The sequence below is a fragment of the Triturus cristatus genome, chromosome 11 (genome assembly GCF_964204655.1).
Source record: "Triturus cristatus chromosome 11, aTriCri1.1, whole genome shotgun sequence".
NCBI classification, from domain to species: Eukaryota; Metazoa; Chordata; class Amphibia; order Caudata; family Salamandridae; genus Triturus; species Triturus cristatus.
Window position 1 is genome coordinate 922809318 of NC_140594.1, and position 13322 is coordinate 922822639.

The following is a 13322-nucleotide window of genomic DNA, read 5'->3' on the forward strand; positions in this document are numbered from 1 at the left end:
AAATAGCTTTGACCGTGAATTTGCTTTTTTAGATATAAGATGCTGAGTTTTTTATCCATCAAAAGTTAACACTTACACATTAATTAGAAAAAGATAACTTTTGAATGTATTTCTTTCATTAAACACATTTAAACACATTTAAATTTTTCCTAATTTAAAATATATTTCATCTCGATCTACCAAAAATATTCATCACTTTAGATCGTACGTACACTAATCCTTGTTATAGTGAATGCTAGCTGTTATCACCATTACCATCTCAAAAGGAAAATATGGCAGCAACATTTACATACACTAATGCAAATATCCCTGTAACACTTCCTTGGCCACAGGAGACCTTTCTTACCGCCACTCAGAAGGGTCGTGAGTCAGTAAATATTTTGTATGAAACACTATCCACCTGTGGTGACAATCCCACTCTGCAAGATTGCTCCCATATGTAAGTACCCACCATGGACGATTAAAGAAATGTAAATGTGGATTTTTGTTATTTTGTGTGCTCTGAATTCTTGGCCTTCAGACTGTCATTACTGGCATAAACATATTCTGCAAGCTCTGTCTCCAGGCTTTTGCTTTATATTGTGAACCAGATTTATGAAGCTGCCACTCATAAAGCAATCTTAGCTCTACTGAAGTGGAGAAAAATGAGGGATTCATTTTTTGACGAGGCTATTTCGGCTTGTGATTTTCACTGCAAAAATATGGAAATTGTAACAAGTTGCCAGTAATAAGAAAAAGGTGGTTTACATCCACTTCTGGTGCTGTGAACTATCAATGCATTGTGTTTGTTCACTATTAAAATGGCAAGGAACTTAGCAAGAAAAATTATTTCCATATAGGGTTTTGGTTGTGATTCAGAGTATGGCACACACGGGGCGGCTTTAGTGCTGGTGGCGCCCTGTGCGACAATCATTCTTGGTCCCCCCACACCCCATGACCGCCTCCTCAGATTCTCTCACTACCACTGGGCAAAAGTGTCCCTCAACTCTCCAATAATAAGTTATTGCTAAATACAGCACCCCTCCTGAGTTTGGCGCCCCCCTCCACAGGTCAGCGCCCAGTGCGGCCACACCAGTCGAGCTGCCCTAAAGCCGGCCCTGGGCACACAAGATGGGCACACTGTACTTTTTCTGTATACAGAGGCTCTGTGGATAGAAAGCTGCATTCAATGGCTCAATGGAGTAGGGGCCATCAGAAGAAGAGCAATACACTGCCCACCCTATTTAAAGAAAATTGTGCAATGTACTTTTTTCTGTCCATCACCACCAGATAAATCCTGTCAGTGAGGGACAGATAAAAACAAATAATGACGCGCACGCCCTGAGAAAAAACTCCCTGGGTGTGGCACTCATCAGTTTTGAACTTTTTTAATAAACAAACTACCACTTTGAAAGCTTGTTTGTTAAAAACAAAGCAAGTGGCAGGCAGCAGCAGCTGATAACAAAGCTTGTGTATTAGCGGTAGGGTTGCAGGACTGAGTGGCAGATATGACCAAATCTTAAATGTCCCTGCCCATAGCTCCCCCACTCACCGCTGCTATGCCGGGATCTCAGTGTATGGCTGATCCCGGGGTGTGCTTCATGGATGTAGACCTGCTATTACGCAAGAATGATTCTCACCAGGGGGACCTTACATATGAGGGTCGACAGAAAATGACCAGCCTTAGCTCCTGCTTCACACAGCTTTGCCACAAGGCGCAGACCATTTTCCAAATCAACCACAAGCTGGAGGCACAGCTGTTTGATCTGAAGTCCGACCTGACAGAATTACTGGCTGAGAAAGTAGTACTGGATAAGGAGGTACACGATCAGCTTCTGCAAATTTATGCCATTCTGCTCCAGCGTCATTGCAAAACTGGCCACAGTGTGGACTCGGGCAAAATCAAAGCAAAGTTGGAAAAAGAACTTAAAGCAAATTAAAAAGAAAAGGTGAAAAAAGCTCAATTGGAAGCAGAGATGAAGTTACTAAGGAAGTAGGTTCAAGCCCTTCATTGGCATATTGCTGTTTTGCAGGCTGAGGTATTTGGAGCGAGACTGACAGCGAAGTACCTGGACAAAGAGCTTGCAGGAAGAGTGCAGCAGATTCACTTACTTGGGCATGATATAAAGGGACCTGCTCATGACAAACTGTGGTACCATTTATAAGGGAAAATACACCTATATTGTCACAAAATGGTTATTAGCGTCTGGCGATGTCGCAATGACCAGAAAAGACCTCTGCCAGTACCCTTTGGACATGATCCTGACTTATTAAAGAAGAGCCAATGAGTAGGCTCAATCAGAAAAGGCCTATTGGTCAAAGAAGACCATGAAGGATTAGGGTTTGCAATTACATGAGGCAAAGAGCATGGAATTCCAATTTTGATCTCAGAAATTCATCCTGCTGAATCATGTTGTGGGCTACATGTTGTAGATGCCGTATTATCCGTAAATTGAATAAACGTACGAGATGCCAAACACAAAGAAGCAGTTACCATTCTTTCACAGCAGAGAGGGTATATCGAGTTTGAAGTAGTATACGCTGCGCTGAAGATAGACTCTGATGATGAAAACGTAGAATATGAAGATGAATGTGGCCATCGTTATTGGGTGTACCTTGATGAACCGGAAGAAAGTGGAAGCACTGGTGCGGTTAGGAATTATGGAAGTGGGGATGCAAAACCATTACAGGTGTTTAAAAGAAAGCCAGTTCAGGATGGCCATGAAAATGGGAACCTTGGTTCAACAAGTGAGAATGCTTCAGAAGACTCAGTAGAGAAACATGCAAATTCAGTGTCATAAAAACTGCATAGGAGGACTGAACTAATGAAACACAAGACATGGATAATCAGTATACCATTCCAAAGTTTATGTTCAAGGATTGACTGTAGCACACTATTGGCAGCGAACAACAGCTGTAATACTGTTGACTAATAGGTGGTTACCTCAGGGTTTCTTTTAGAGCAAGTCTAAATGAGTTAAACTATCCATTTCTCTTTCTCCCATTCATGATAGCTGTTAAAAAGTTGCATATGTGATTACCACATTTTTAAATAAATGTACATTGAAAGATGTAGCTTGTGGAAGGAAACAAAGAAAGCTTAAAAGTTGTATGACTTCCATCAAAATGTTAGTACCTTGAAGAGAATCTCCATGACGGTGGTTCCTTCAAGGTACAGAAAAGACTGCTGGACCGGTGGCCATCTCTAAATTTGACAGATGGTCATCCATGAGGGTGGTGGACATAATGTTATCCTCCCCCTCGACGGACAGAGCACTGACTGCAAAATCCTAAATCCCACCTTCAATTTTTACAATGTGCATCATTAGAGAAGATAGCAGGACTGTGCCATGAGGAATAATTCTCCCATCACAAGCGTTCTCAATTCAGAGCATCAAGAGAAGGTTTGTGCCTCAAAACAAACAGAGTGACCCTCATTATGCTGCTTTGCTGTTGTTGTAAAAAATATCTGTCTAGACTAGTCACAATTGATTATGAGCTGTGTTGTTAGCACCACACTCCAACAAACCCTGGAGGCTCTGATTGTCCTTTCCTGGAGTTAAAACTACAAAACATTTTGTGTAAGTTGGCGGAGGGCTGTGCCTTCTTAATTTAGTGTTTTACTGGGGAGAATAATTTTCAACAAAAGACAGCAGACGCGTGTTTCGCCCGTTTGACCCATCGGCCGAGGGCTTTTCAAGGCTGATTAGGTGCAAGGTTACATTGAATTATAGGATCAATAGAATCAGGTGAAGTGACAGAGAAAGTGTGAAGGGACAAGTTCAAGAAAAAGGAGAGACAATGAGGATGTGTTATAGTAAGGTAGTGATTAGATGAACGAAGGACAAAGAAAAGGGAAAGATAAGGAAAGTGACAATGGTGAAGGGTAGGAAATTGTACAAAGAAAATTGGGAAGGAAAAAAGATTTAAGAATAAAACAAAAAATACAACAGCGAATTATTTAAATGTATTAACTCCACATTTTTCATGTCAGCGTGATATCAAAATAATTCAGTCACTGCAATCATACATATATGAAGAGAACTGTGCAACAGATACTGGAGCTGGAAGGTCACAATATTACTACAATTCTGGATGATAGTGATAATTGTTGTGGGAAAGAAAGCAAAATAAGGAAAGCGTCATATACATATACAAGTATGACATGCTCATGCGTAATTTAACACGTAATTGTGGCACCTAAGTTATTGTACAGGTTCAATACAGGTCACAATAAAGCATGACATCACTGCAAAAAAGGCTGATAATGTAATTGATAAATGAGAGAGAACGGTCTAATGCAAGAGATGTATACATGCATGGGCTTAGCAAGGTCATAGGTAATTAGTTCAGTAGTGAAAAACGTTTGGAATTATATTGCCAATTATTGGCGCTTACCAGAGAGTTGTAACTGGTAGAGTCAGTAATGGGAGTACAGGGAGGGAAGAGCCACAGGAGTTATCACGTAATGAGTCTCAGAGAAGGCAGAGAAAGGTCAAAGTTACACGCGGACAGGCGGCTGTGTCTGTCTTCAGCTGCAAGGACGGGATGGGGAACTGATATAAATCACATAAACGCTGCCAGCTAAGGGGCATATTATCAAGCCAGGCGATAAAATTATCGCCGCTTTAGCGGCAGAAAACTACAGCTAAAACGGCCCCTAAGTTGGCAGGGATATAATTAAAACGGTATCAGGTAGAGCCCAGTTGTGGCGCAGGATGGTGTGCCTAAAACGCCGAAAAGGGCTGCGTATTGGTTGCAATTACGGTGGTGTTCAAATTACTATGGGGCATATTATTGTCAAGCCAGGCGATAACATTATCGCCGCTTTAGCGGCAGAAAACTGCTGCTAAAACGGCGATAATGGGCTTGATAATATGCTCTATGGAATTCCAATTGAAGCCCAAGTTAAATGTGAAGGACGTCTAACATGGGCTTCAATTGGAATTCCAGAGAGCATATTATCAAGCCCATTATCGCCATTTTAGTGGCAGTTTTCTACCGCTAAAGCGGCGATAATTTTATCGCCAGGCTTGATAATATGCCCCTTAATGAGAGCAAACAATAGAACAGTGTATCAGAAATCATACAGAGGTGTCGAGGGGTGCTTGCCTATACTCGCCGATATGTGCTGAGCTACAGAAAAGGGGAAGGCCTGTGAGTTATGGCATGGGGTAACGTAACACGGACATTCCAAAGTAGGTACCATCAAAGAAAGAGAGTCGGTCTTACCTGCCTAATGAAACGATGCTGTCTCTGCGGTCCCAAGAACAAGAAGAGTTCCGGGACCGGCCGTGGTCGGATAAATTGACTCACGTTCTGATGTCAGAGTATGTAATTAACATAGCGTGCTGTCGTGTGCGGAGGCAACGGAAGAGTTACTTCCTCCATGATAGTGTATTTATTTGGAAACAGATTATGTTAAAATTTCTATGGCACCATTCTCGAACTAAATTACATTAAGATTAATGTGTTTTTCAGAGATTCGATAAGTCCACTGTGAATGGGCAGAACATAGCGTGTTGTTCAGCGCAGAGGCAACGGAAGAGTTACTTCCTCCTTGATCATATATTTATATGGAAACAGATTATGTAAAAATTTGTATGGCACCATTCTCAAACTAAGTTACATATAGATTAATGTGTTTTTCAGTGATAAGATAAGTCCGGTGTGTTTGGGCAGAATGATTAAAATAAAGGAGTTGCAATGGAAGAGGTACAGCAGTCAGGAATGTCATGTATAGGATCACATTGTTTCCATCTAGTATTAGGGAAATAAGGTCATACTCATATCATGTGAATTTTCACATGGTCCATTAGTCATATTGTTCCGATGAATCTAAAGTGGTGTGTGGGAGATAGAAGAAGGGTGAGGCCCCATGCACCAGAAATATTAGAAAGGAAACGGTTCCCACATAAGGGTGCAATGTGTGAGATAAGGGTCACTTCATGGGAAAGAGAGAGAACGAGAAAGCGAGTCAAAATACAGCGCATGCGTGCCCATGGCTTCTCCCTGATACATAAGAGCTAGTATACAGTCGACCCAATAACATGTTTGGGTGATGCCTGACAGAGCAATTGATACAGTTTTAAATAGTTAATACAGCCAATAGTGCACTTCTGCATCTTTGTTGAGTCCCTGTGTTATAGTGTTCAAGCACATTATATACTCACTCTATTTCCGCCTCATGGTTAGTTCTCGGTTGCCCCCTCGGGAGGAGAGTTTAACCACTTTCAGACCACAGAATTTGAAGGTCTTTTTGTGAGGATGGAATTCCTGATAATGTTCGGTTAGCGGGGGTCCCACATCTTCCTTGTTGATTTTGCGATAGTGTTCCAAAATCCTGGTTTTAAGTGCCCTGATTGTACTATCTATGTAGATTTTGTTGCAGGGGCAGATATGTAAATTGTATGTGTTAATGTGCAGGTGATCCAATCTTTGATTTTGAGAGTGGTATATCTGTCATGCCTGTATTCCACTTGTTTGTTGGCCCCCATTTTGCACGCATTGCAGTTGTGGCAGATATACAAGCCAGAGGGTTTGGTCAGGAAATTATGTGGAACTATGAAATTTAAATAATTCGTTGTTGTATTTTTAGTTTTATTCTCAAATCTTTTTTCCTTCCCAATTTTTTTGCACAATTTCCTACCCTTCACCATTGTCACTTTCCTTAACTTTCCCTTTTCCTTGACCTTCGTTCATCTAATCACTACCTTACTATAACACATCTTCATTGTCTCTCCTTTTTCTTGAACTTGTCCCTTCACACTTTCTCTGTCACTTCACCTGATTCTATTGATCCTATAATTCAATGGTACCTTGCACCTAATCAGCCTTGAAAAAGCCCTCGGTCGATGGGCCAAACGGACGAAACACTTGTCGGCTGTCTTTGATTCTATGCATGGAAATATATATGAATAAACACATCATGTATGAAACCCACCAATGAATTTCGGAAATTATTCCCTCAGTAAAACACTAAATGAAGAAGGCACAGCCCTCCGCCAACTTACTTGAAATTGTACCCCGTGATGGCTTATGGGTGTTGTCATTTGTGAGGCACGTGCCAGCACTAAGATTGGGCCCTGACAATTGTAGTATAAAAGCCCGGTTTCCTCCACCCATCCCAGTAACCTACAAAACATTTCGTAACGCAGGTATATCAGAAATACTAGACAATCGAATAGAAACTATTTTAGATTCTGATTCTTAACTTTTATGTCTAATGTGCCTGGAAAACAGCTTTTCATTCAGTAGCCAATGCATTAGGTTTATGTCTACTTCATGATCCAACAAAATAATTTTTTATTGAATTTTTAGTTAATTATAATTGAATGTTTTACAATTGATGCAAAAAAAAAATAACCTGGTCATAAAAACAGGTAGGTATATGTGGATTTAAGTATAGAAATCTATACACAATTATCATTCAATATTTTGTCAATGGAAATTCTAGTCATTGTATTGTTACCCATTGATATTTTGGCTTTGATATTCCCAACCCACACCCTCTTAGCTATTGTTACATTTACGTTTCATACTCTTGTCAAAAGAGTTACTTTGACATGTGCTTGAGGCAGTTCAGGATTTCTCTCTCTCTGACACTCACAGATAACTGAACTAAAGGCTCACATGTTCTTACCCACAGCCCATGTTTTATGCTGTGGAAGACAGAAGCACAATGTGATTGACAGTTGAACAGACCCATGAATGAAGAGGGCTGATTGAAATCCTCTACATTTAAGGACATGATGTTTATATTTTTCATAAAATTAAAAGGTCTTGGCTATCGTGTGACAAAGAAGGAAGCACATTTACCATGGTTATCTTTTGTGTGTAAAGGTTATGTCAACTTCAGTGTAAACTGCCGCAAATATTTTTAAAAAGCCTTAGGAATGGGTAGAAAATAAATACTAGTCAAATGCTTAATAGGTGACTGGTATTGATAGCCATGCCATCATGGTAGAGAAATTTGCCGATAGCACTGCTGATCTTTTTTCTTAATATATAAAACAACGCACACATTTCCTAAGGAAGGGAGACTTGGCTAAGGTTTTCAAGTTAAAAATATAGACATAGCCAACAATAAAAAAATATAGTTAAGAAAAAGAAAGAAAAAAGTAGAGTGGGTGGACCACTATGCATGACGTCCAGGTGGATAATGTCCACTTATCTATTTCCGGGACATCAAGTTTACTTGGTCCCTGTGATTTTAAATGGTGGTTTGCTGGTAGGACTCCACTTGGCAACTATCTGGTAAATATACCATATATCAAGCACTAAGAGAGGCAATAGTACTGGGCCACACATAACAAAACATATGTCTTGACTATCTCACTTGGTGCATTTTTTCTTTCATCTCCTTTTTAAACCTGCAAGGTCCGGTGCATCGTAGAGGTGTAATTGGGTCCCCATGCCCAGATGAAACTGCCACAAAATCAATGGCAAAAGAAGCATGTCAGTTCTTCCTGTTAAAATCAGCTAAACATGACATTGTTGTTTTAAATGAGTGCGAGCACAACAATAATTAAAGACAGATGTTTTTTGTTTCCATAACTCAATTTTAACCTTTTGGGAGTACCATAATTGGCCTCCTGCCTTAACTGGGATCCTTACGGAACATACTATTTGGACTTGCACATGTATCACTTTAGCTGACACATTGTTCTTTCGCACTGATATTCTTTTGGGAGCTGGTTTCCGTTTTTGTCTGCGAATTGCCGATGATGACACAGTGAGGTGATTGTTGAGTACCTGCCAACTGCTCCTAGGTTGATGTTTATGTGAGCCACCTCCTAGACTCACCTCACTTTTTAGTTTGAACCCTTGTCAAGCATCACTGTGGGAAACCAGCCTGCTTTTATTGACTTGAAAAGATACACATGGGGGTTGTATAATTAAACATCAAACCCTGTCCAATGAAAAAAAAGAAATTGTGTGACATCCCTCACAATTCTAACGTACATGTGATGTATAACTAGGGCTTTCTTTTTCGGTAAAATTCAGCAAAACATGGCATACTGATGTTTAAATAATTGATTACCTAAAGCGTCATGGATTACTCTATTTTAGAACTCTGCTTTTTGACCTTTAAATAGTTGGCCAGCATGTTGCCTGCTTCATTGGAGCCACCATAGTACTTTGTGTTTTTTTAAGAGCGCTTTACTAGCATTATTAATGGAAGTTCTGTTGAAATTTATTTTGGCTTTAATAAGTTGGTCTGGAACTTCTCTATGGGAAGATGAATGATACTGTAATGCTGACCAGTCCTCAGGATCGGTTTGATGAATGAGAGGTCCACCTCTTGATCTAACCAAGCCTTCAAGCGGTGATGGCACAGGTCATCGGAAGGATCAAGTGGGGGAAGGAAAGGAAGGGAACAGCGGGGAAGGAGATCTGATATGAGAAGAAATAGAACAGACAATGGTAAACATCACCTTCATAAACACATGTTATACGAAAGCCAGGTTTGTAAGCCAAGCCAGGTACGGAACCCCCTGTACCTGCAAAGAAAAAGAATCATCCATGTAGTGCTTGTGATAGAAACAAAAGTAGAGGGGGTGGCTTCTGTGAGGGCGACTTGTTTTTGGTATTTCTGCAGGAACGAGAGAAAGAACAATCAACATGCACGCACAATCCCACTCTCTTTCTTTTCGTATCTCCCTTTATACTCAGGCATGGAGTTCTGGCCAAGCTCCTACCCTTCTCTAGACTCCACCGTTCCTCACAGGGATAGAGCGTAGACCTCTACCACTCATGCCAACCCCTGTTAAAGATAGAGCCAGAGATAATACCATTAACAATACTGTGGATATGTTACGTCACATAACACAGCAAGCCACATGCATTCAGTCACTTAGCTCATCCTCTCAATCGTTACTTTGCTTTGTAGCGTAACCGTCTGTGATCCAGACAACCTTGGCAGTGTTTGTATCCAGTGTAATGACTCCTACACGGACTTCGGCTGGACCATAGTACCTAGAAAAACTCTTTGTAGGGGAGACGCCCCCAGGACTTATAGTGGTAGCGCACCCCCGCCGGCCGACAATGCAGGCCGATCACAACCGGAGCGCCAGTAGCGCTGACCCCCAGTGAACGTCTCTCACCCCCGCCGGCTGAAAATGCAGGCTGATCAAATCCGGAATGCAAGTAGAGCGGTAAACCAAGGAACGCCAGCCTCCGCACGAGCAGCCGCTCACCAACGGAGGTTGGCAGAAGGACAAGAACAAGCAGCGGTGCAAGCACCCTTACCGGACCAGGATTTCTAGAACTGGAACTGTAGCAGATGAAAGTACCTCGAAGCTGAGAATTTCCGACAGTGTCCCGGGACTCAACTTCCTGCTTTATGTGTCTTCTCGCGATGTCAAGCGTGACGCGCTGGGCATCCTGGGTAGTGTAGTTCGTAGCAGCGCGGCGGACGGCTGGTGACGTTTCTTTGTTTCTACTGACTTGTGCTCGCTGGGCTTGATAATATGCCCATGTTGACACCAGAACATGGGCTTCTATGGGAATTCTCAAGGGCATATTTTCAAGCCCATTATCGCCACTTTAGCAGTAGTTTTCTGCCGCTAAAGCGGCGATAATTTTAACGCCGTTTCTTGATAATATGTCCCTCAATAATTAAAAAGCTCTGAATACAATGACTAGAAGGGGGAAAATAAATAACATATTTTCGGACTTAGCCATTCTTATAGTGACTGAATCCGGGCAAAAAATTGAGGAAAGAGCGACCTCCATAAACTCGAGCTTTTGCTCCTAATCCAGTCAGCCCATTAAAAGGTGGGAAAAACACCAACAACAGTCAGTCACGTTCCTAAAGGCAGAGACAAGCAGCTAGGTTAGCGTAAGTACAAGCAGATTGAAAAAACATACTGCCCTACTCTCCTGTCCTTCAGCTGCCCTCTGCAAGCATCAGAAATTGCCAACAAGGACTCAGGTCATCAGAAAATATAGAAAATCTGGACCAGAGAGTGGGAGCTCTATCAGTTAGTGGCCATCTTGCGAGCACTCACAACGAGTTACGACAGGTGATAGACTTGAATAATTCAGGGTTGTTGTAAATAGCAAATAAAATCTAGGCCAGGGTGACACACAGGTGCAACCAGCATGGCTCTCCATATCAGGCATTGTTATTTTTGGCAACTGCTTTAATGAAATTCACAAATATACAGGATATGAAACAGAAGTGTTAGAAATTGGATTTCTGGTTGGCTAGGGCTTGCGCATAAGTCAGGCAGAAACCACCACTCTAGTCAGGGCAAGGGAGTTACACGCTGAAGATAACCCCTGCTCACCCCATTGGTAGCTTGGCACAAGCAGTCAGGCTTATCCCAGAGGCAATGTGTAAAGCTTTTGCACAACACACACACAGCAGCAACACACTAAGCATACCACAAAAGAACTCCACACAAGGTTATATATAAAAATAGCCTTTGTATTATCCAAAACACATTAGAATAGTAATCACACAATATACACTGTGCCAACTGGCACTAGACAATATTTACAGGGGATTATATACACATGACAAGGCCAATTGGGCCACTGTCAGAACCATCACAAGCACAAATAGTAAATGTAGAACACAACCAGTAATGACCGTCAAAACACAGTTCTCAGCATTATATCCTACAACATTAATCATATTATGCAATCAGTATCACATCAGGCGTAAAATACATTATGCGCCAACCTCATAAGCCTAAACACTGCAGACAATAATATCCTCACCAGCATAAACACATTATGCAATAACCTCACAAGCATAAACACAGTATACAATAACCTCATAAGCATAAATCACAGATTAGAGGCATAAATCACAGTAGAGAATAACCTCACACGATTAAAACTCAGATTAGAGAATAACCTCCTAAACATAAATATCAGAGGCACAAATCATGGTGCATAAAACACATCTAGCATATTAGCACATAAATCACATTAGGGCCTGGCACCCTACCAACCTCACACTGTCCCCCTGGCCAACTGGCCTTCTCAGAGGGCTCAAATGCCCTATGTCCATAATATCAGGGCTTGCTGCCAATGCAGCAGAATCCAAAAGTGTGCAATTGCACTGGCCTAAACGTTGCAGCTGCCACTAATTGATGTGCAGCTGTGAAGCAAAACTTGGGTATGGGCACTCACTGTATCTTCTGGGTGGGTCTCCTCTGGGACTCTATAATAATACTGCCAAACGTTGCAGCTGCCCGTACTGGTGCGGTGCAGCTGTGAATCAAATAAATAGGCCCTGGCACGACTGTACCTCCCCTGTCCCACTCAGGGATTTCTAGAACAAAATGCTGCCAAACGTTGCAGCTGCTCACGCTGGTGCGGCGCAGCTGTGAATAAAGTAAAGGGGCCCTGGCACGACTGTGCCCTCGGGGCCCCCACTGGGGCTCTCTAAATCAAATTTGCCCCCAACGTTGGAGCAGCCCGCTCTCCTGCGTGTCCGCTCAGAAACTAGGCACTTACAATGTGCCAACATGAAGCCCCTGTCTGGGGCTCTTTAAATCAAAACTGCCCCCAAAGGAAATCTGGCCGGCTCCAGGCACCGGAAATGTGCCTCAAAAAGGATCCAACCCTCCATGAAATAGAGCCCCCACTCACAGGGCTCTGCAGGCTCCTCTGGTGCTGCTCGGGGAAACTCTGCTCTTCTCCTTGGCCGAAGGTGGGATATTTTAGTTGGCTCAGTAATATGGGGGGCTCTCTTTTCACCACGAGAGCCCTGCTGACCAGCTCCAGCAACTCTCCTGCATGCAGGGCTTCCCTCAGCTCATGGGAGCCCTGCCTGACCGCAGGCTCCCACTCGGCCGTGCTGCCATTGGCGGCCTCAGTAGCCTTTTCCTGTTCTGGGCAAGGCTGCCTGGCTTCCGGGCGGTCGGGCGGATCAGTTTCTCGGTCGCAATGTGGGGTGGGCACCCACTCGAAAAATAAAAACATGAAGAGGTGTGGGCACCCGCTCATGAGGCACCATAATCTGGGGTGGGCTCCCGCTATTTTAAATATATATAAAGCGAGGTATACTCCCGCTCACAAGGCACCATAATGCGGGGTGGGCACCCGTTTTTTAAAATATATATAAAGCGGGGTAGGCTCCCGCTCATCAGGCACAATGCGGGGTGGGCACCAGGTCTCCCGGCATCAATGAGAGGGATCCCCACGTCGGGATTCCCTCCAAACAAGTCACAGCTCAGCGCTGCAAAGCTAGGCAAAGAATACAGACTCCTCTCCTCCTACAAATAAAGAGTGAGCGCTCTCCAGGCACAATAATCCTCAGGTCCATGAGGCATGGCTGGGCCCAGGGAGGCCAACACACAGGGCCCTCCAGCAGAGAGGCAAGT

At 42.8% G+C, this 13322-nt stretch overlaps 1 pseudogene; it reads left to right on the forward strand.

The window, feature by feature from the left end:
• Positions 1-1538: 1538 nt before the first annotated feature.
• On the forward strand, positions 1539-2780 carry LOC146785620 (Golgi-associated PDZ and coiled-coil motif-containing protein pseudogene; annotated as a pseudogene).
• Positions 2781-13322: the final 10542 nt, after the last annotated feature.